Source organism: Pseudophryne corroboree, chromosome 1, assembly GCF_028390025.1.
Source record: "Pseudophryne corroboree isolate aPseCor3 chromosome 1, aPseCor3.hap2, whole genome shotgun sequence".
Classification (NCBI taxonomy): Eukaryota; Metazoa; Chordata; class Amphibia; order Anura; family Myobatrachidae; genus Pseudophryne; species Pseudophryne corroboree.
In genome coordinates this window covers 1,201,733,873-1,201,758,957 of record NC_086444.1, presented here as the reverse complement: position 1 = coordinate 1,201,758,957, position 25,085 = coordinate 1,201,733,873, and the positions used below count along the sequence as shown (strand labels likewise).

General features: G+C 46.0%; 1 protein-coding gene across 6 annotated transcripts in view; it reads right to left on the bottom strand.

Annotated features, from left to right (window-relative positions):
• LOC135019383 (progonadoliberin-2) overlaps positions 1 to 25,085 on the bottom strand; it is a 179,031-nt gene that overhangs the window by 21,817 nt on the left and 132,129 nt on the right. The gene's annotated exons all lie outside the window — the stretch shown is intronic.

The following is a 25,085-nucleotide window of genomic DNA, read 5'->3' as shown; positions in this document are numbered from 1 at the left end:
AACCCATTTTGGAGGCAAAAGAGTGTTCTGAGCCTGTGTGGGTGAGACAGCTGCAGAGTAATATGGCTAAACTAGCAAGGAAATTCTCTGAGTCTGAAGAACAGACAAAGCATTGGAGACAGTCTGTGGAAGATACTTTATTTGCTGATTCACCTACAACATCCAGTTCCCAGAAAAGGTCCCTAACCCAAATTATGCAAAGGGACACTGACACAGATTCCGACACTGACGTCGACACTGGGGATTTGAGGGGGGTAGATCCCAAACTGGCTAAGAGCATTCAATGTATGATAGTCGCTATAGTGTTGGAATTTCCTGGCACAACACCTCCACCTGAGGAAAAAGATTATTTTAAATTAATAAAAAAACAGGTGGTGACTTTTCCTTCGTCTAAGGACTTAAATACCTTTTTTGAGGAATCCTGGGCTAACCCAGAAAATAAATTTGCTTTTCCTAAAAGGTTGCGGGTAGCATACCCTTTCCCTGAAGAGGATAGGCGTAAGTGGGAGTCACCCCCAATGATAGACACCTCAGTCTCTAGGTTGTCAAAGAAAATCATTTTACCTGCCCCGGGGTCGGCTTCATTAAAAGAACCTGCTGACCGCAAATTAGAGACGACTTTAAAGTCCATCTATGTTGCTACGGTTACATTACTCAGGCCCACAATTGCTTCTGCGTGGGTAACGCAGTTGAAAAGTGGGCAGATAACTTGATTGTTAATATTGACATGGTCGATAAAGATGACATCCTGCAAATTCTAGGTCATATCAAAGACTCTGCAGGTTACTTGGTTGAGGCTATGAAGGACGTAGGATTACTGGGCTCACGGGCCTCTGCTATGGCGATTTCAGCCCGCAGGGCGCTCTGGATCCGTCAATGGAATGCTGACGCAGAATCCAAAAGAAATATTGAGGCGCTCCCTTACAATGGTGAGGCCCTCTTTGGAGAGAAACTAGATGCCATGATATCAACTACTACATCTGGCAAGTCAGCATTTCTGCCGTCGGCAGCTGCACCGGCTAAAAAAGTATATCATTCTCATACTATGCAGTCCTTTCGGCCCAACAAGTACAAAAAGGCTAAAACTACCCCCTTTTTCACAGGAAAGGGGAGAGTAAAAGGTAGAAAACCTACAACACACTCAGGCTCGCAGGAGCAGATGTCAGCAACTACTTATGCAAAAGCCACAGCGTCATGCTGGGGCTCCTCTGCGGGAGTGCGATCGGGTGGGGGCATGTCTACTATTTTTCAGCCAGGTCTGGATCCTTGGATTTTACAGATAATATCCCAAGGTTACAAGTTGGAATTTCAAGACCTTCCCCCATGCCGATTTTTCAAATCAGCCTTGCCAGTTTCCGCTCAAGACAGCACAAATGTTCTGAATGCAATACACAAATTGTGTCAAGACAAAGTAATTGCCTTGGTTCCTGCCGAACTAAGGAACCAAGGCTTTTATTCAAGCCTGTTTGTGGTACCGAAGCCGGATGGCTCGGTCAGACCGATTTTAAACCTAAAGTCTCTGAATCTCTATTTGAAAAGATTCAAATTCAAGATGGAATCCTTGAGAGCAGTGATTTCCAGCTTAGAAGAAAAGGAATTTCTGGTGTCAGTGGACATCAAGGATGCTCACTTGCATGTCCCAATTTACCCGCCACATCAAGCATACCTGAGATTTGCGGTTCAGGATTGCCACTACCAATTCCAGACATTACCGTTCGGGCTGTCCACGGCTCCGAGAATATTCACCAAGGTGATGGCGGAGATGATGGTTCTCCTTCGCAAACAAGGAGTCAACATAATTCCATACTTGGACGATCTCCTCATAAAAGCGAGATCCAGGGACAAGCTACTCCAGAACATAGCATTATCCCTGAAGGTGCTTCAACAGCACGGTTGGATCATGAACTTTTCAAAATCCCAGTTGGAACCGACAATGAGGTTATCATTTTTGGGAATGATACTGGACACCGAGGTACAGAGAATATTTCTACCGGTGGAAAAGGCTCAGGAGATCCAGAACATGGTCAAACAACTTTTGAGACCAAGAACAGTATAAATTCATCAGTGCATTCGCCTGTTGGGGAAAATTGTAGCGGCTTACGAGGCGCTACAATATGGCCATTTCCATGCCAGGGTCTTCCAGTGGGACCTACTGGACAAGTGGTCAGGGTCGCATCTCCACATGCATCAAAGGATAATCTTGTCAGCGAAAGCCAGAACTTCGCTCCTGTGGTGGCTACAAATTTCTCACCACCTGAAGGGATGCAGGTTCGGGATTCAGGCCTGGATCCTGGTGACCACGGATGCAAGTCTCCGAGGATGGGGAGCAGTCACGCAAGGAGAAAGCTTCCAAGGAAGGTGGTCAAGTCAAGAAACTCGCCTTCACATAAACATTCTGGAGTTGAGAGCTGTGTACAACAGCCTTCATCAAACGGCACACCTTCTTCAAGGTCATCCCATACAGATCCAGTCAGACAATGTAACGGCAGTAGCTTACATAAATCGTCAAGGCGGAACAAAAAGCAGGGCGGAAATGGCAGAGGTGACAAAGATACTCCTCTGGGCAGAAAGACATGCAAAAGCTCTGTCTGCAATTTTCATTCCGGGAGTGGACAACTGGGAAGCAGACTTCCTCAGAAGACACGATCTCCATCCAGGAGAATGGGGCCTCCACCCAGAAATCTTTGCGGAGGTAACAAGTCGTTGGGGCGTTCCTCAAGTGAACATGATGGCATCTCGTCTCAACAAGAAGCTTCCGACATATTGTTCCAGGTCTAGAGACCTACAAGCAATAGCAGTGGATGCACTGGTGACCCAGTGGGTGTTTCAGTCGGTGTATCTATTCCCTCCACTTCCACTTGTTCCAAAGGTTCTCAAGATCATCAGAAGAACAAGAGTTCGAGCAATTCTCATTGCTCCAGACTGGCCAAGGAGGACCTGGTATCCAAATCGTCAGGAGTTATTACTGGAAGATCCTCGGCCTCTCCCTCTTCGCGAGGACCTGCTTCAGCAGGGGCCGTTAGCTTATCAGGACTTACCGCGGCTGCGTTTGATGGCATGGCTGTTGAGCGCCAGATTCTAGCCCATAAGGGTATTCCCAATGAAGTCATTCCCACACTTATTCTGGCCAGGAAAGGGGTAATGTCCAAACATTACCATCGTATTTGGAGAAAATATGTATCTTGGTGTGAATCAAAGAAGTCTCCTGAGGTGGAGTTTCAATTAGGATGTCTTCTCCAATTTCTACAGGCGGGTGTGGATGCTGGATTGAGATTAGGATCTATCAAGGTTCAGATTTCGGCCTTGTCAGTTTCTTTCAGAAACAATTGGCTTCTCTTCCTGAGGTCTAGGCGTTCATAAAGGGGGTTCTGCGCATCCAACCTCCCTTTGTGCCTCCTGCGGCGCCATGGGATCTTAATGTGGTGTTGCAGTTCCTTAAATCGGACTGGTTTGAGCCTCTACAAGACGTAGAGTTGAAGTTTCTCACTTGGAAAGTGGTCATGCTATTGGCCTTGGCCTCAGGCAGACGTGTGTCTGAGTTAGGAGCTCTTTCACACAAGAGTCCTTACTTAATATTTCATGAAGATAGGGCTGAACTTCTTCTTCTTCTTTTCATATCAACCAGCCAGTGGTGGTGCCAGTGGCTTCTGACACCTCAGCCGTCTCAAAATCCTTGGATGTCGTCAGAGCGTTGAGGATTTATGTTGCAAGAACGACTAGGAATAGGAAAACGGAATCTTTGTTTGTCCTCTATGACCCCAACAAGATTGAGGGTCCTGCTTCTAAGCAGACTATTGCACGCTGGATCAGGGGTACCATTCAGCACGCTCATTCCACGGCAGGATTGCCGTTACCGACTTCGGTAAAAGCCCACTCTACAAGGAAAGTGGGGTCGTCCTGGGCGACTGCCCGGGGTGTCTCGGCTTTACAAATCTGCCGAGCTGCTACTTGGTCAGGTGCAAACACGTTTGCTAAGTTTTATAAGTTTGACACCTTGGCTGCTGACGACCTAAGAATTGGTCAGTCAGTTCTGCAGGAACATTAGCACTTTCCCGCCCGTACTGGGAGCTTTGGTACATCCCCATGGTACTAAAATAGACCCCAGCATCCTCTAGGATGTTAGAGAAAATAGTATTTTAATTACCTGCCAGTAAATCCTTTTCTTGTAGTCCGTAGAGGATGCTGGGTGCCCGCCCAGTGCTCATTTTTCCTGCTGATTACGTTTATCTTTTTGCACATTTTTTCATGTGTTCAGTTGTTAACAGCTGTTGCTGTTGCGTTATACATGCTGGTTGGCATGACTTATGTTAAAGGCCATGTTAGCCGACATGTTGTTTATGGATCACCATAAGCGTAGCTGGTGTGAATCTCGCCACAAGTTTAATAGTAATTCCTCTCTCGAGAATGTCCGTCTCCTCGGGCACAGTTCCTATACTGAGGTCTGGAGGAGGGGCATAGAGGGAGGAGCCAGTTCACACTGTTGAAAAGTCTTAAAGTGCCGAAGGCTCCTGCGGAACCGTTTATACCCCATGGTACTAAAATGGACCCCAGCATCCTCTACGGACTACGAGAAAAGGATTTACCGGCAGGTAATTAAAATCCTTTTTTTTGACTTGTTTCCCTCCCTGTGCTGCTTTCATTCTGCTGTAAATCATCCACCGAAGGCTCATGTTCTTCTCCTTGTAGAGAGACGCCTCCTTATACTGAGTGCTACACACTTGTGGACGCTGTCATGATTGCTGATTTCTGCTCTCAAAGCAGCATGCTTCCTGATTGCCTGTCACTGTGATTACACAAACACTTATTTCTTGTGTACTATCAAGTGTTTTCTGTCCAGCCACTGACCTCCCACAGCACACATGGTACACTTGATCACAGCAAAGACTGGAAACTACATGGAGTAAGATTGAGTGATTGGGAAGGTCATACAAGTTGACGGAGCTCCATTTAAAGTTGACAGGAAATGAACATGTGCTCCAAAAACTTATCCCCTCTCCTTTCATCATGACCAAGCTGTCTACAGTAAAAGAGAAAAAGTACCAAAATACAGTGACGTGCAGTGAGGTCAATGGCTGAGGAGGCACCGGCTAGTACCAGAGTCCGAAATACACACAATATATGAGCCCAAGGGTTCATGTAGGCATTATACACAGGTGCAGCAGTATATACATGTGGGCATTATACACAGGTGCAGCAGTATATACATGTGGGCATTATACACAGGTGCAGCAGTATATACATGTAGGCATTATACACAGGTGCAGCAATATATATACATGTAGGCATTATACACAGGTGCAGCAGTATATACATGTGGGAATTATACACAGGTGCAGCAGTATATACATGTGGGCATTATACAGAGGTGCAGCAGTATATAAATGTGGGCATTATACACAGGTGCAGCAGTATATGCATGTGGGCTTTATACACAGGTGCATCAATGTATGCATGTGTGCATTGGCCCTCATTCCGAGTTGTTCGCTCGGTAAAAATCTTCGCATTGCAGCGATTTTCCGCTTAATGCGCATGCGCAATGTCCGCACTGCGACTGCGCCAAGTAAATTTGCTATGCAGTTAGGAATTTTACTCACGGCTTTTTCATCGTTCTGGCGATCGTAATGTGATTGACAGGAAATGGGTGTTACTGGGCGGAAACAGGCCGTTTTATGGGCGTGTGGGAAAAAACGCTACCGTTTCCGGAAAAAACGCAGGAGTGGCTGGAGAAACGGGGGAGTGTCTGGGCGAACGCTGGGTGTGTTTGTGACGTCAAACCAGGAACGACAAGCACTGAAATGATCGCAGATGCCGAGTAAGTCTGGAGCTACTCAGAAACTGCTACGAGGTGTGTAATCGCAATATTGCGAATACATCGTTCGCAATTTTAAGATGCTAAGATTCACTCCCAGTAGGCGGCGGCTTAGCATGAGCAAATCTGCTAAAATTCACTTGCGAGCGAACAACTCGGAATGAGGGCCATTATACAGAGGTGCAGCAGTGTATACATGTGGGCATTATACACAGGTGCAGCAGTATATACATGTGGGCATTATACAGAGGTGCAGCAGTATACACATGGGCATTATACACAAGTGCAGCAGTATCTACTGCTGGACATTTGGTGTTTTTTGATCAAAGATCAGGTAGGCAGGGGAGGGGGGGCACTGCCTTACCTGTCATAGTCCAGTATACACCAGAGTTTTGACTATAAAAATTATTAGAATAATAAAAATAAGTAATTTATAATATCTCCTTTGTTTCTTATCATTTTTATAGTCAAAACTTTGGAGTATGACAAGACAGAAGGATCAGTAGGGTAGAGAGGTAGTGCTGGGTGTAAAAGGGTCAGTAATATACTGGAGGGAGGTAGTTCTGGGAATAGAAGGGTCAGTAGTAGAATGTAGGGAGGTAGTGCTGGGAATAGAAGGGTCAGTAGTGTAGGGTAGGGAGGTAGTGCTGGATGTAGAAGGGTCAGTAGTGTAGGGTAGAGAGGTATTGCTGGGTATAGAAGGATCAGTAGTGTAGGGTAGGGAGGTAGTGCTAGATGTAGAAGGGTCAGTAGTGTAGGTTAGAGAGGTATTGCTGGGTATAGAAGGATCAGTAGTAGAGTGTAGGGAGGTAGTGCTGGGTATAGAAGGATCAGTAGGGTAGGGAGGTAGTGCTTGCTGTAGAAGGGTCAGTAGTGTAGGGTAGGGAGGTAGTGCTGGGTGTAGAAGGGTAGGGAGGTACAGATGGAGCCACGCTAATCTTGGCTTCTCTACTGCGCCTAGGTGCACCAAGGTTTATTAGCATAAGCATTTCATCTATTGTTCTCAGCTACAATACAATACAGAGAGAACAATACAGCAGGGGATTAAATCATTACAGCAGGGGATTAAATCCAACTGCCCTGGCTCAGATAATCCTATTAAAGGCAAAGATGAAGAGGGCTCCATCTGCAGTGCTGGGTATAGAAGGATCAGTAGTGTAGGATAGGGAGGTAGTGCTGGGTATAGAAGGATCAGTAGTGTAGGGTAGGGAGGTAGTGCTGGGTATAGAAGGGTCAGTAGTGTAGGATAGGGAGGTAGTGCTGGGTATAGAAGGGTCAGTAGTGTAGGGTAGGGAGGTAGTGCTGGGTGTAGAAGGGTCAGTAGGGTAGGGAGGTAGTGCTGGGTGTAGAAGGGTCAGTAGTGTAGGGTAGGGAGGTAGTTCTGGGTGTAGAAGGGTCAGTAATATAAATCTGGGAGGGAGTGCTGGGCATAGAAGGATCAGTAGGGTAGGGAGGTAATGCTGGGTATAGAAGGATCAGTAGGGTAGGAAGGTAGTGCTGGGTATAGAAGGGTCAGTAGTGTATGATAGGGAGGTAGTGCTGGGTGTAGAAGGGGCAGTAGTGTAGGATAGGGAGGTAGTGCTTGCTGTAGAAGGGTCAGTAGTGTAGGTTAGGGAGGTAGCGCTGGGAATAGAAGGATCAGTAGTGTAGGGTAGGGAGGTAGTGCTGATTATAGAAGGCTCAGCGATGTAATGTAGGGAGGGAGTGCTGGCCAAAGAAGGGTCAATAGTAGAGTGTAGGGAGGTAGTGCTGGAAATAGAAGGATCAGTAGTGTAGGGTAGGGAGGTAGTGCTGGGTGTAGAAGGGTCAGTAGTGTAGGGTAGGGAGGTAGTGCTGGCTATAGAAGTGTCAGTGATGTAATGTAGGGAGGGAGTGCTGGTCATAGAAGGATCAGTAGTGTAGGGTAGGGAGGCAGTGCTGGGTATAGTAGGGTCAGTAGTGCAGGGTAGGGAGGTAGTGCTGGGTGTAGAAGGGTCAGTAGTGTAGGGTAGGGAGGTAGTGCTGGGTATAGAAGGGTCAGTAGTGTAGGGTAGGGAGGTAGTGCTGGCTGTAGAAGGGTCAGTAGTGTAGGTTAGGGCGGTAGTGCTGGGAATAGCAGGGTCAGTAGTAGAGTGTAGGGAGGTAGTGCTGGGAATAGAAGGATAAGTAGGGTAGGGAGGTAGTGCTGGTTATAGAAGGGTCAGTTATGTAATGTAGGGAGGGAGTGCTGGGCATAGAAGGGTCAGTAGTAGAGTGTAGGTAGGTAGTGCTGGGAATAGAAGGATCAGTAGTGTAGGGTAGGGAGGTAGTCATGGGTGTAGAAGGGCCAGTAGTGTAGGGTAGGGAGGTAGTGCTGGTCATAGAAGTGTCAGTGATGTAATGTAGGAAGGGAGTGCTAGGCATAGAAGGGTCAGTAGGGTAGCAAGGTAGTGCTGGGTATAGAAGGGTCAGTGATGTAGTGTAGAGAGGTAGTGCTGGACATAGAAGGCTCAGTAGTGTAGGGTAGGGAGGTAGTGCTGGGTCTAGAAGGGTCAGTAGTGTAGGGTAGGGAGGTAGTGCTGGGTGTAGAAGGGTCAGTAGTGTATGGTAGGGAGGTAGTGCTGGGTGTTGAAGGGTCAGTAGTGTAGCGTAGGGAGGTAGTGCTGGGTATAGAAGGGTCAGTAGGGTAAAGAGGTAGTGCTGGGTGTAGAAGGGTCAGTAGTGTAGGGTAGAGAGGTAGTGCTGGATGTAGAAGGGTCAGTAGTATAGGGTTGGGAGGTAGTGCTGGGTATAGAAGGGTCAATAATGTAATGTAGGGAGGGAGTGCTGGGCCAGTAGTATAGGGTACGGAGCATAGGGTACGGAGGTAGGGCTGGGTATAGAACAGGGATGTGATGTCAGGGGAGGCAGAGCCTCCGTTGTCATACTAATTTAAATTAAGTAGTCTGGGAGAGAATAAGCAAAATTAAGATTAATAAATCACTTGGCCCTGATGGACTTCACCCGAGGGTTCTTATGGAGCTTAGGTCACAACTAGCAAGACCCCTATACTTGATTTTTAATAGTTCAATTAGATCAGGCACGGTACCAAAGGATTGGTGTATAGCTGAGGTAGTGCCATTATTTAAAAAGGGATCTAAAAATCATCCGGTAACTACAGACTGGTTAGTTTGACATCTATAGTGGGGAAAATATTGGATGGAATTTTAAGGGATAGCATACAGAAGTATCTGCAGACCGCTAAGATTATTAGAAGAACCAGCATGGGTTTGTGAGGGACAGATCATGTCAAACTAACTTAGTTAGCTTCTATGCGGAAGTGAGCAACAATCTTGACCAGGGAAAAGCAGCGGATGTGGTCTATTTAGATTTCGGAAAAGCCTTTGATACAGTGCCTCACAGGAGACTGATGATCAAATTAAAGGAGCTTAGCCTAGGAAAAACTGTTTGTACATGGTTAAATTACTGATACACAATGCAAAAACAAAATGTAAGAAGTTGAACTGCGCTCTACCCCTGATGTTTAAAGTCTCCACTAGTCTGAATAGGAGCTGTGTTGTTTCTTAAAGATAAGTGGCCACTGGCATTATTATTTATCTTTATTTAAGAAACAACACAGGTAGCTCCTATTCAGACTAGTGGAGACTTTAAACATCAGGGGTAGAGCGCAGTTCAACTTCTTACATTTTGTTTTTGCATTGTGTATCAGTTCTTTATATTGCATTAATAGGGACTGGACAACCCCTGAACCTGCTGCACACCCCGACCCAACTGACACCCAACACCTCAGTGCGCAGATTACCATCACCTGTTCTAATGGTTAAATTACTGACTGGATAGCAGGGTACAGCGAGTAGTGGTCAACGGAATGTCTTCAAGTTAGGCACCAGCAGTCAGCGGAATACCACAAGGGTCCGTACTCGGGCCACTACTGTTCAACATATTTATCAATGACCTAGAAATAGGCCTGGAAAGCACAGTGTCAATCTTTTGCAGATGATACTAAACTGTGTAGGGTAATTAATTCGGAAATAGATGTGGAGTCTTTACAGAATGACTTTTCTAAACTTGAAATCTGGGCGTCTAAATGGAGAATGAGGTTCAATATAGAAAAATGTAAAGTTATGCATTTCGGGACTAAAAACAAACTTGCATCCTACATAATAAATGGGGAAAGTCTAGGGGTAAAATTATTGGAAAAAGATTTGGGGGTACTCATTGATAATAGGCTTAATAACCGTATACAGGGCCGGATTAAGGGAGGGGCGACAGGGACGGCTGTCCCAGGGCCTCCACAGATTAGGGACCCCCACAGTTGAAGACAGGGCAGGCAGAACAACATCTGTCGCCTTCGCGCTGAACTTGACAATGGCCGCCGGAGTTGTGACTTTGTGTGGCTACCTCTTGTCGCCTCCAGGCTTCTGGAAGATGCTGCTGTAGGAGTAACTACATGCGCAGGGGTCGGCTCGGTCAGGGACACTTGCTGCAAAGAGGTAGGGGAAAAGGTGGGGGGGGTGAGGCCGAGGGCTGGCTGTGTGTCACGTGGGAGGAGGGCTTTCAAAGCAATTTTACTAGTGGGGGGCCAAAGAGACGGCTCATTGGGCAGCAGCGGTTTGCGAGGCACCTGGTATACTGACAGCGCCGGTGGCTCTTTCTTCCTACTGCGATCGGGGCTCTCAGCTCCGATCACACAGCAACTCATACAGTCAGGCAGTCTCAGGGTGGCCCAGCAGTAAATCACCTGCTGTATAGCTCCACCCACCACAATAAGGGGGCAGAGTCCCGGGATTGGATTATAGCACTGGGATGTGAGGGTGCTTCTAATCCAAGAAATCTCTACTCACTCCAACCCCTCTGGCGCAATGTGTGCAATTGTGTCTGCACTGTCTGCAGCAGGAACATTTCCAACCTGCTGCGGGACTGCTGACAGTGCAGAGACTGCTCGGAGGAAGAAGGAACACTAAGGCTCCTCCCACTCTTCCTGTTAATACATGCAGGAAAGAGCCGAGGATGGATGGAGAAGATGCATGGTGTGACTGACGCCGTGACTGGGAGATCCTCTGCAGAGAACACGAGGTGAGAAACGCCACAGGTGATGCATACAGAACACTGAAAAGGTGTCACTCATAATTTATAAAGGACACAGTCTCACGGTTTTAGCTACAGGAATGGGGGGGTTCAGTATGATTTCTCGGGGGATGGGATGCCAGAGGTCACAATACTGGCATCCCGATGTTTGAAATCCCCTACCCCCTAACACTCCCTCCGAGCAGCCTAACCTTAACCTCCCCCCTGTGGTGCCTAAACCTAACCCTCCTTCCATGCAGCCTAACTCTAGCCCCCCCTTATTGCACCTAAACCTAACATTCCTCCCGGCCCTAACCCTAATCCACCCACAATACTTATGGACGGGATGATGGCTGACGGGAGCAATATGGTGTGGTGTAATGTGAATAAGGAGCAATACTTTGTGGTGTAATGTGAATAAGGAGCAACACGGTGTGGTGTAATGTGAATAAGGAGCAATACGGTGTGGTGTAATGTGAATAAGGAGCAATACGGTGTGGTGTAATGTGAATAAGGAGCAATACGGTGGGGTGTAATGTGATTAAAGGACACTATTGTGTGACATAACAAGATTAAGGGACCGTATTGTGTGATATATTGTGAATAAGGTTGAAATACTGTGTGACATAATTTCAATTTGGGGTACTATTGTGTGGCTATGCCCCTTTCCAGCAAAAATATGCCCCTTAATTGGACCTTCGGAGTGCACTATCCATATTTCAAATATGATGGGGGTGCCAATGCTCTTGCTGGGACATGGCACCAAAATGAGGATTGCTATAGGTGAGGGGTGATGGTGCTGGGAGAGGGGTGCTGAGTCAGAGTCGTAACTAGCGGCGGTGCTAGGGGGCACCATTCAAAATCTTGCCTAGGGCATCAAATTGGTTAGGGACGGCTATGGGGGCCCCCACACCTTCGTTGCCCGGGGCCCCCACCATCCTTAATCCGGCCCTGACCGTATACAATGTCAAAGCGCAGTAAAGAAGGCAAGTAAGGTGCTAGCGTGCATAAAACGGGGAATTGAGACAAGTGACGAGGATGTAATTCTGCCACTGTACAAATCATTGGTACGTCCGCACCTGGAATATTGTGTTCAGTTTTGGGCACCACATTATAAAAAAGATATCGGTGAACTCGAAAGGGTTCAAAGGCGGGCTACTAAATTGATTAAAGGCCTAGAGGGACTGGATTGTGAGGAAAGACTTACTAGGTTGAACATGTATACACTGGAAAAGAGGCGCCTAAGAGGAGATATTATTAATATCTTCAAATATGTAAAGGGGCACTACAAAGAGTTATCAGAGGAATTGTTTATCAAAAGAACTCTGTATAGGACACAAGGTCACTCACTAAGGCTAGAGGAGAAAATATTCCGTGCGCAACAGAGGAAAGGGTTCTTCACTGTTAGGACAATAAGGATTTGGAATTCCCTGCCAGGGAAGGGGGGAATGGCGGACTCTGTAAATGCATTTAAAAATGGATTAGATACATTTCTGATTGAAAAAGATATCCAAGGTTATAGCATTTAAAATATTGACACTGATAATCCGGGAGGAACATGATTTATAGTTGTTTACTAGACTTAAAACATTACTTCAGCAGGTACATTATAATGAACTCGGCTTAATACAGAATACAGGTTGAACACGATGGGCATTTTGCCTCTTTTACATAGTATTTGAGGTTGAATAGAGGCAAATTGCCCATCGTGTTCAACCTGTTTTAAGTTGTGATCAGGGCCGGAGCTTCCACTAGGCAGCTTTAGGCAGCTGCCTAGGGGCGCTGGGACCTGAGGGGGCGGCCTGCTGCAGCTGCCTAAAAAAGGTAGCATAGTCCTACCTTTCACAGCCACTGCAATCCCCCAGAATGCGTATCTGATACCCCTTTCACATCGCACAAATAACCCGGTACCGACACGGCATATTGCCGTGTCGAACCGGGTCAGTGTGCGATGTGAAAGCACACTGGGCGATTTAGCGGGTCGCCTGACCCGGTAAATCAACCCGGTAAAAAAGAAGGGTTTTACCCGGGTTGATTACCGGGTCAGGTGCGGTGTGAATGGGAGCCGTGTCGATGCGACACGGTTCCCATTCACAAGATAGGGAGAGGCGGCGCTGGAGATGAGCTCATCTCCCGACGCCGCCTCCACCCCCGCCCCTGCTGCTGCTGCGGCCTCCGTTGTCATAGCAACCGACCCGGTATATTGCCGGGTCGGGAAGCCTGCAACGGAGCGCAAATGCCGGATCCCACCCGGTAAGTACACGTTTGTCTTACCGGGTAGGACCCGGCATTTGCGGTGTGAATGCAGCATTACAGTAGCCGTGACTGCTAAGCTCCCGTATTGCAGCCTCCAGCTCCACCTTCACGCGGCACAGGCAGTAACTTTGACAGCTCCTGGAGTCCTGGCTGGGGGGTGACATGCAGCACTGCTCTTCATTCCAGGCTCTTTCACAGACTACTCAGTCCCAACTCTGCACTGCAGCCTGCAGGTAAGGTATGCCCAGTGCTTTCTCTGCATTGATAAGGAAAGCGAGCGAGAGCAGTGGTGTGGTGAGGGGCTGGGGGGGGGGGGGGGAGATAAGGAGCAGGCATGCACACAGTCTGGGGGGATGAGCAGCAGCATGCACACAGATTTTGGGGGGGATAGAACAGCAAACATTTAACAGAGTAGGGGGGAGGGGGTAAGAGCAGCATGGCTTTCATCTGAAGGGTGGGTAGGGGGAAGGGGCAGAAGGCAGAAGTTTTGCCTAGGGTGCCGAGAAACCTTGCACCGGCCCTGGTTGTGATGATTCTACATACTTGCTAAATAATGTTTTATGACTAGTTAGCTACTATAACTCATGTTACCCCCGGATTAACCACGTTGATATTTTAAGTATTATAACCTTGGATAGCTTTTTCATTCAGAAATGTATCCATTCCTTTTTTAAATCCAATTACAGAGTCCACCATTACCACCTTCCCTGGCAGGGAATCCCACATCCTGATTCCCTAACAGTGAAGAACCCTTTCCTCCGTTGCGTTCGGAACTTTCTCTCCTCCAGTCGCAGCGAGTGCCCACGTGTCCTAAACTGTGTTCTTTTAATAATAATTCCTCTGATAACTCTTTGTGATGTCCCTTTACATATTTGAAGATATTAATAATATCTCCTCTTAGGCGCTTCTATTCTAGTGTATACATATTCAGCCTAGAAAGTCTTTCCTTATAGTCCAGTCCTTCTAGGCCTTTAATCAATTTAGTAGCTCGCCTTTGAACCCTTTCGAGTTTACTGATGTCTTTTTCATACAATGGTGCCCAAAACTGAACACAATATTCCAGGACGTACCAATGCCTTATACAGCTGCAGGATTACATCCGAGTCCCTTGTCTCAATTCCTCTTTTTATGCACGCTAGCACCTTACTTGCCTTCTTTACTGCGTTTTGACATTGTGCATGGTTATTAAGCCTATTATCAATATCAATGAATACCCCCAAATCTTTTTCCAACTCTGTTTCTCCTAGGCGTTCCCCATTTAATATGTAGGATGCAAGTTTGTTTTTAGTCCCAAAATGCATAACCTTGCATTTGTCTGTATTGAACCTCAATTTCCATTTAGACGCCCAGAGTTCAAGTTTAGATAGATCATTCTGCAAGGACTCCACATCCAATTCTGAATTAATTACCTTACACAGTTTAGTATCATCTGCAAAGATTGACACTGTGCTTTCCAGGCCTATTTCTAGGTCATTGATAAATATGCTGAACAGTAGTGGTCCGAGTACGGACCCTTGTGGTATTCCGCTGACTACTGGGGACCAGGTTGAGGACTTCCCGTTGACCACTACTCGCTGTACCCTGCTATCCAACCAGCTGCTTATCCATGTGCAAATACTTTTTCCTAGGCCAAGCTCCTTTAATTTGATCATCAGTCTCCTGTGAGGAACTGTATCGAAGGCTTTTGCAAAATCTAGGAAGACCACATCCACTGCTTTTCCTTGATCAAGATTATTGCTCACTTCCTCGTAGAAGCTAATTAAGTTAGTCTGACATGACCTGTCCCTCACAAACCCATGCTGGTTCTTGCTAATAATCCTAGCGGATTGTAGATACTCCTGTATGACGTCCCTTAGAATTCCTTCCAATATTTTCCCCACTTTAGATGTTAAACTAACTGGTCTGTAGTTTCCCGGAAGATTTTTGGATCCCTTTTTAAATAATGGCACTACATCATCTATACGCCAATCCTTCGGTACCATGCCTGATCTAATTGAACTATTGAAAATCAAGTATAGGGGTCGTGCTAGTTGTGAACTAAGCTCCATAAGAACCCTCGGGTGAAGTCCAACCTCATTTTCTATGTTACTATGTCATATTCCCTCTAATACTTCAGAGTTTTGACTATAAAAATGATTAGAGTATTACAAAGAAGATATTTATAACTTATAAGCATCTTCTTTGTTTTATTGTTTTTTATTGATAAATCTTGCCACATATGTGGGCTCTACAGATTTGTTGGGACAAACGAGAAATGAGGCAGCAACAGCTCAGCCTCATCTCTCATAGGGGCAGATGTATTAACCTGGAGAAGGCATAAGGAAGTGATAAACCAGTGATATGTGCAAGGTTATAGAGGCACCATATGTAAATTAACAGTTAGGATCTGATTGGCTGCTGCCTTTATCACCTTGCACTTATCACTGGTTTATCACTTCCTTATGCCTTCTCCAGGTTAATACATCTGCCCTCATAGTTAGATACAGTGGCGTAACTAGAAATTTTTCTCCCCCAAGCCAAAAAAATCTTCGGCGCCCCCCCCCCCCCCCTTCATGCTCCATAATTGGGAGCTAGAAAGGGATAAATATGCGCGCGCCTTCGGCGCGCGCGCCAAAAAAGGGGGCGTGGTTTTGTTGGAGTGGGTGTGGTTTCGCATAAAGGGGCGTGGCATTGCAGGAAAAGACTACCTTATACCCCAGTTTTGCAACCTGCACGCCCAGACGTTAGCCACCACAGGAAAGAAAAATAATCCTGATTCATGCCCCTTACATTATTTGTCATTTTTCCTCCTTATAGTAATGCCCAGTATACATTATGCCACATACTGCAATGGCCCTTAGACATTATGCCGCACACAATAATGCACGACACAATATGCACACACTGTAATGCCCCCGACACATTATGCCACACACCGTAATGCCTGTGACACATTATGCCACACACCGTAATGCCTGTGACACATTATAACAGGAATCGCAATGCCCGTTATACATTATGCTACACACTGCAATGCCCCTGATACATTATAGCACATACAATGTCTGTGACACATTATGACACACACCGCAATGTCCGTGATACATTATGCCACACACTGCAATGCCCGATACATTATAGCACATACAATGCCTGTGACACATTATGCCACACACTGCAATGACCTTGAGACATTATACCACAATGCCCGTGATATAGTATACCATACACCGTAATGCCTGTGACACATACCGCAATGCCCTGCCCGTTATACCCTATGCCACACATCGCAATGCCCGTTATGTATTATGCCACACTGCAATGACCCTGAGACATTATACCACATACCACAATGCCCGTGATATAGTATACCACACACCGTAATGCCTGACACATTATGACACACACCGCAATGTCCGTGATACATTATGCCACACACTGCAATGACCCTGAGACATTATACCACATATCACAATGCCCGCGATATAGTATACCATACACCGTAATGCCTGTGACACATTATGACACACACCGCAATGTCCGTGATACATTATGCCACACACCGTAATGCCCATTACACATTAAGTCCTACAGTAAGGCTTCTAATTACTTTTCAATTACCTGCTCGTTGTCAGGGGTTTCATGCACTGGGTGTCATGCTCGTTGCCAGGGGTTTCATGCTCTTGGTTCCATGCACGGTGCCAGGGGTTTTCATGCTCAGGGTGTCATGCTCGTTGCCAGGGGTTTCATGCACTGGGTGTCATGCTCGTTGCCAGGTGTTTCATGCACTGGGTGTCATGCTCGTTGCCAGGTGTTTCATGCACTGGGGGTCATGCTCATTGCTAGGAGGTAGTCCTTGTTGCTAGGGCTGTGCTCCCAGTGCCACATATGTCCCCAGTGCCAGATATTCACCCACGGTGCCAGGTACTTACATGCCCCAGTGCCAAATATAGTCTCCCCCCCCATGTGCCAGGTACACATATACCCCCCCAGTGCCACATATGCCCCCAGTGCCAGATATTCCCCCCCAGTGCCACATATGCCCCCAGTGCCAGATATGCCCCCAGTGCCATATATTCCCCCCCAGTGCCAAATATGCCCCCAGTGCCATATATGCCCCCAGTGCCAGATATTCCCCCCCAGTGCCAGATATTCCCCCCGTGCCATATATGCCCCCCAGTGCCAGATATTCCCCCCCAGTGCCAGATATTCCCCCCGTGCCATATATGCCCCCAGTGCCAGATATCCCCCCCAGTGCCATATATGCCCCCAGTGCCAGATATTCCCCCCCAGTGCCAGATATTCCCCCCCAGTGCCATATATGCCCCAGTGCCAGATATCCCCCCCCAGTGCCAGATATTCCCCCCAGTGCCATATATGCCCCAGTGCCAGATATCCCCCCCCAGTGCCAGATATTACCCCAGTGCCATATATGCCCCAGTGCCAGATATCCCCCCCCAGTGCCATATATGCCCCCAGTGCCAGATATTCCCCCCAGTGCCATATATGCCCCGAGTGCCAGATATCCCCCCCCCAGTGCCATATATGCCCCCAGTGCCAGATATTCCCCCCCAGTGCCATATATGCCCCAGTGCCAGATACCCCCCCCCCCAGTGCCAGATATGCCCCCAGTGCCAGATATTCCCCCCAGTGCCAGAAATGCCCCAGTGCCAGATATTCCTCCCTCCCCCCCCCCCGTGCCATATATGCCCCCAGTGCCAGATATTTACCCCCCCCGCCGTCGCTTTTTGGAGGGACACGGAGGGCACAGCTCGTCTCTCCTGTGTCCCTCCTGCTGCATCATCTCCGGCGGCCGCGGGTCTAATAGGGGGAAGTGCCGGTTCGTGAGCCAATTAGAGCTCAGTCTGCTGTAAATCAGTGGCGCCCCCGCAGCCCCTCGCCCCCGCGAGGACTGCGGGGGCAGTAGTTACGCCACTGGTTAGATACTGCCTATAGAGCGGGGCGTGGCCACACTGCAGCCAAAAACATTGCAAAGAATGTAAGCCAATTTAGGCATGCCTCAAAGTGCGTGCCGATTGGACATGTAACCAAACCAGGAAGTGCCAGCAGAGCAGCATGGCAAGGAAGCTGAGCAGTTCAGCAGGGGAGAATGAAGTTGGGGACCTGAGGTTTCGGCAGCAGCTGTGTGGGGTGAGCAGCAGCCAATGCCTGGATTCCTGCCTGCAGCCTCCCCACCTGCATACTGTATAAAAGACAGCAGCGGTCTGGCCGGTCCTGACTCCTGGCTGCTGTGGCGAGACTGCTACCCTAGATCCTGACCTCACCATACGTCACTGGAATAGAAAGGTCAGTGATGTAGTGTAGGGAGGTAGTGCTGGGTATAGAAGGGTCAGTGATGTAGTGTAGATAAGTATTGTTGGCTGTAGAAGGGTCAGTTATTTAGTGTAGGAAGGTAGTGCTGGGTGTAGAAAAGTCAGTGATGTAGTGTAGGGAGGTATTGCGGGTATAGAAGGGTCAGTAGCATAGTGTAGGGAGGTAGTGCTGGGTATAGAAGGGACAGTGATGTAATGTAGGGAGGTAGTGCTAGGTTTAGAAGGGACAGTGATGTAGTGTAGGGAGGTAGTGCTGGGTATAGAATGGTCAGTAGCATAGTGTAGGGAGGTAGTGCTGGGTATAGAAGGGACAGTGATGTAGTGTAGGGAGGTAGTGCAGGGTATAGAAGAGTCAGTGATGTAGTGTAGGGAGGTAGTGCTGGGTCTACAAGGGTCAGTAACATAGTATAGGGTGGTATTGCTGGGTACAGAAGGGACAAAGATGTAGTGTAGGGAGGTAGTGCTGGGTATAGAAGGGTCAGTAGTGTAGAGTAGGAAGGTAGTGCGGGGTATAGAAGGGTCAGTAGCATAGTGTAGGAAGGTAGTGCTAGGTATAGAAGGGACAGTGATGTAGTGTAGGGAGGTAGTGCTGGGTATAGAAGGGACAGTAGTGTACAGTAGGGAGGTAGTGCTGGGTATAGAAGGATCAGTAGTGTAGGGTAGGGAGGTAGTGCTGGGTATAGAAGGGACAGTGATGTAGTGTAGGGAGGTAGTGCTGGGTATAGAAGGGACAGTAGCGTAGTGTGGGGAGGTACTGCTGGTTATAGAAGGGTTAGTGGTGTAGGGAGGTAGTGCTGGGTATAGAAGGGACAGTGATGTAGTGTAGGGAGGTAGTGCTGGGTATAGAAGGGACAGTAGCGTAGTGTGGGGAGGTACTGCTCGTTATAGAAGGGTTAGTGGTGTAGGGAGGTTGTGCTAGGTGTAGAAGGGTCAGTGATGTAGTGTAGGGAGGTAGTGCTGGGTATTGAAGGGTCAGTAGCATAGTTTAGGGAGGTAGTACAGGTACTGGGTATAGAAGGGACAGTGATGTAGTGTAGGGAGGTAGTGCTGGTTATAGAAGGGTTAGTGGTGTAGTATAGGGAGGTAGTGCTAGGTGTAGAAGGGTCAGTGATGTAGTATAGGAAGGTAGTGCTAGGTGTAGAATGGTCTGTGGTGTAGTGTAGGGAGGTAGTGCTAGGTGTAGAAGGGTCAGTGATGTAGTATAGGAAGGTAGTGCTAGGTGTAGAAGGGTCAGTGATGTAGGGTAGGGAGGTAGTGCTGGGTATAGAAGGTTCAGTAGCACAGTGTAGGGAGGTAGTACTGGGTATAGAAGGGACAGTGATGTGGTGTAGGGAGGTAGTGCTGGTTATAGAAGGGTTAGTAGTGTAGGGAGGTAGTGCTAGGTGTAGAAGGGTCAGTGATGTAGTATAGGAAGGTAGTGCTAGGTGTAGAAGGGTCAGTAGTGTAGTGTGAGAGGTAGTGCTGGGTGTGAAATAGTTATAGTCCATACGACTGATGGAATGGATTAATGACACCAGTATTTAATATGACTTCATATGCATGAGTTAAAAAGCAATTGCATGACAATATAAAAATAAATAAACCTTCTAAAGAGAACAGTGGGGTCTAATTCCCGCATTCTGTCTACATGAAATTGAGCTTTTTTCCACTGTCCTCTGCTGCAACTGGGATTGCTGTGACAGGTGTCAATCAGTCAACCAGAGAATGTGTTTAGTAAATAACAGCCTAGGGACATACTATAAAACCCAACATGCTCCTAATGACATGTATTCTAGTATGACACCAAAGATTTTACATACTTACACTGCGAGTTACCGTAGTTACGAACATGTAGTTCTGCTAAGCAAATGTTTAATAAATAAACAATAAAATGTAAAGACTAAACAAAACAGAATGTTACATGTTTTTTCTTCCACAGAGGAATGTGAATAATATGTATTTACAGGTAGCACTTCATTTGATAAAGTGTTTTTAGATTTTATATACGTTACGTTACCCCACAATATTACACGTCTGAATTCACATACCCATCAAAAATTTTCTGCTATCTTTGTGCATGTAAATGCTGGATAAACTACAGTACGTAGGAAAGATGAACTTTGTGTTTCCGTATTAGAAACATAGAATTTGATGGCAGATTAAGAACCACTTGGCCCATCTAGTTTGCCCCTATACATGCACACACTTACACACAAGGGTTAATTTCTTTTGTCGGGAGCCAGTTAACCTACCAGTATGTTTGGAAGGAAACCGGAGTACCTGAAAGAAACCAATGCAAGCACGGGGAGAATATACAAACTCCACACAGTTAGAACCCAAGACCTACTACTACACCATCCATACTGCGACATAAACACTTGTAGATAGATAGATAGATAGATAGATAGAAAGATAGATAGATAGATAGATAGATAAAATGCAATCAATGTGACAAGTTTAAATACAGTAGCCTCATGGTTAACAAATAACCTCTAAAGGTTTTACAATTAAAGTTTAGGGGGGTATTCAATTAGCTGCGATAATGGACTTTTCGCTTGAAAAAACTGACTTTTCCCGCGAATCGCGATTACAGCCTATTCAATTATCCGGAAAAAGTTATCTGTGATCATTTTTTTGCATATGACACTTCACCTACTCTGAGCAGGTGAAAAGTTGGGAAAAATCTCTACTTTAAGGTAAAAATGTTTGGAGATGTGTTTCTAATTTTTTAAAAGTACCTCAAATTTAATGAGAGCATTTTTTTGCAAAAAAAAAACAAAAAAAAACTTGCTTTCTATAATTTTTTTGCATTAAAAAAAATGCATATAGCACCCATTTCACACATGATCTCTAACACACTTCTCTTCTGTTATCCTATGTTAGTTTAGCATTTTTGGGGGTAAAGGCTGATTACCCCATTTTCACCTACACTTTTCACTGTGAGAGTTTTCACGTGAAGCGCGTTTGGAATTGAATAGGTCAAAAACCGGGAGCGCACGTATCGCGGCAATTTTCGGCCGACTGCCGCATGAAATATTCCCGCAAATTTGCGGTAATTGAATACCTGAGTATGTAATTTCCCTTTCCAGTAATAGTACTATGCTGGGGGGGGGGGGGGCAACACCTGGACCCACCCGATTTGCTGAGCCGTACCATTGTAGCTTCTACTGTATGTAATAGGGAAGGTCCAAAACAGCAGCTCTAAGGCTTTCCGTTAAGGGTTAACAGGTTTCCATAGAGCAGTAATATTGTTTAAACAAAGAAAGCACAATGAACAGTAGAGAATGGGAATAGGGAAGGCTCCCAAAGCTCAGACAGGTAACTTTTCATACTCCAGTGTGACAACAAAGATACAGAGTAAAAAACCATATCAACCAGAAGACAACAATGGCACTTTTAAGTCACTTTATTTTCACCCCCCCCCCCCCCCCCCCCCCCCCCCCCCTACCCACAGAATATAAATATGTTGTCTTTTATGAATGATGTTACCCCGGGTGGTCTTCTGTATGCCGAATGTCGGGATCCCGGTGCACAGTATACCGGCGCCGGAATCCCGACACTCGGCATACCGACAACTATTCTCCCTCGTGGGGGTCCACGACCCCCCTGGAGGGAGAATAAAATAGTGTGGCACGCATAGCGCGCCACCGTGCCCGCAGCGTGGCGAGCGCAGCGTGGCGAGCGCAGCGAGCCCGCAAGGGGCTCATTTGCGCTCGCCACACTGTCGGTATGCCGGCAGTCGGAGAATATACAAACTCCACACAGTTAGAACCCAAGACCTACTATTACACCATCCATACTGCGACATGAACACTTGTAGATAGATAGATAGATAGATAGATAGATAGATAGATAGATAGATAGATAGATAGATAGATAGATAGACAAAATGCAATCAATGTGAAAAGTTTAAATACAGTAGCCTCATGGTTAACAAATAACCTCTAAAGGTTTTACAATTAAAGTTTAGGGGGGTATTCAATTAGCTGCGATAATGGACTTTTCGCTTGAAAAACTGACTTTTCCCGCGAATCGCGATTACAGCCTATTCAATTATCCAGAAAAATTTATCTGTGATAATTTTTTTGCATGACACTTCACCTACTCTGAGCAGGTGAAAAGTTGGGAAAAATCCCTACTTTAAGGTAAAAATGTTTGGAGATGTGTGTTTCTAATTTTTTAAAAGTACCTCAAATTTAATGAGAGCATTTTTTTTGCAAAAAAACAAAAAACTTGCTTTCTATAAAAAAAATTTGCATGAAAAAAAAATGCATATAACAGCCATTTCACACAATGTAAATCCCCCAAAACTCTCTGATGTGATCTCTAACACACTTCTCTTCTGTTATCCTATGTTAGTTTAGCATTTTGGGGGGTAAAGGCTGATTACCCCATTTTCACCTACACTTTTCACTGTGAGAGTTTTCACGTGAAGCGCGTTTGGAATTGAATAGGTCAAAAACCGGGAGCGCACGTATCGCGGCAATTTTTGGCCGACTGCCGCATGAAATATTCCCGCAAATTTGCGGTAATTGAATACCTGAGTATGTAATTTCCCTTTCCAGTAATAGTACTATGCTGGGGGGGGCAACACCTGGACCCACTTGATTTGCTGTGCCGTACCATTGTAGCTTCTACTGTATCATGACCCTCCAACATGACCCGCCCCACTAGGTACAAAATGCTCTGTTTCTGGACTTCCCTCTTAATTTATGATTTCCATCACCTGTGTTGAACTAGTTAAATGATAAGAAAGCTGTTTCTTCACAGGTGATGGCAATAATAAATTAAGAGGGAAGTCCAGAAACAGAGCATTTTGTACCTAGTGGGGCGGGTCATGTTGGAGGGTATGCTGTATGTAATAGGGAAGGTCCAAAACAGCAGCTCTAAGGCTTTCCGTTAAGGGTTAACAGGTTTCCATAGAGCAGTAATATTGTTTAAACAAAGAAAGCACAATGTATAGTAGAGAATGGGAATAGGGAAGCCTCCCAAAGCTCAGACAGGTAACTTTTCATACTCAGTTGATGACAACATAGATACAGAGTAGAAAACTGTATCAACCAGAAGACAACACAATGGTACTTTCAAGTCACTTTATTATCAGCTGGGGAATGTGAGCTGATGTCCACAGAATATAAATATGTTGTCTTTTATGAATGATGTTACCCCGGCAATGACATAAATACAGGAGTGACCGGTGTTTCCGATCTCCTATGAATATACGTAACAAACCAAATTAAACCAACCCACTTACAGACCGACATCCAGCACTTCCCTGACAATACCCAGTGTTGTCAGAAACTACAATTCCCAGCTGGCAAGGTGCTGATGATGGACATGGTAGCCCGCCACAGGTCCCAAGAGAGATTACTGTGAGATCCTACAGATCCCAGTGCATCAGTATGGAGTAATAATAACAAACAATGCCTTCATAGTATCCATCACAAGATTGGATGGACGTCAACGAAGAAGCTACCTGAATATTTACACACTTATATCTCAGTGTGTCTGAGGCGTCACATGTCCAAAACCACAGGCTGCTTAATCCTTACTCCCAATGGGCTGCATTAGCCAGATACCGCTCCCTAGCAATGTACACACACTGGAGGGGTAATTATCACACTGACTGATAGGAAAGGTTTAACACAGCCCCCAGGAGACACAGCTTCTGACATTACTGCACCACATACCCAACATAGGGGTGTATTTACTAGCCTTGGATGGGGATAAAGCACCAGCCAATCAGCTCCTAACTGTCATTTAACATGTTGTGTTTGAAAAATGACAGTTGGGAGCTGATTGGTTGGTACTTTATCTCTCTCTACTTTATACCTTTCCATGCTTTGATAAATCTCCCCCAAAGTCATACCGAACACAGTCATACCCAACACTAGTAATACCCAACTAGTTTGCAGTACAATCTCCATTTCAGAGATTTCCCCAATTTCAAGTCTTTGTGCTTTTAGGGGGAATTCAGTTAAGTAATGGATGCCTTACTGGCGATATTCATTTATACTGCGAGTACCCGTTACCCCTGCGCTTGTTGCACCCATATGCATCACGTTTATACATGTAAAGCGGCAAATTACTGGGCTTGCACCCTTAAGCCCGACTTTTGGATTTTGCAAGCAGAATAATGGGTGCTAACAGCACTCTCACCCAATGGCAAAACAATTAAATAGTTTGGGCACCAAAAGCAATTGAATTCCCTCCTTAGAGAACGTCTGTGCCTCAGTAATTATCTCCTTCAGTATACTGAATATATTATCTAATGACCCCACCATTACGGTCTCCCAGTAATAATCATTATACACCACTATTACTAAAATAATAATAATAACAATAATAATAATAATATATTTAGTTTCTAAACAAGAGCAATAAAATTATTATCAGGCAAAATTAGATCATTATAAAATAGCTAGCAACAAGTCTCCTGGCTATAATACAGTAAAAGAGGGTTTTAAAAGGTTCCGACAGTATATATGTATGCATTATATATATATACACACACACCCACACACTCTAACTATATGTGTGTAGATTTTTTTAATATTGTGCTGCACTTATAATTATTTGAATATCTATAGAGCACAGGTTCTCAAACTCGGTCCTCAGGACCCCACACAGTGCATGTTGTGCAGGTAACCCAGCAGGTGCACAGGTGTATTAATTACTCACTGACACATTTTAGAAGGTCCACA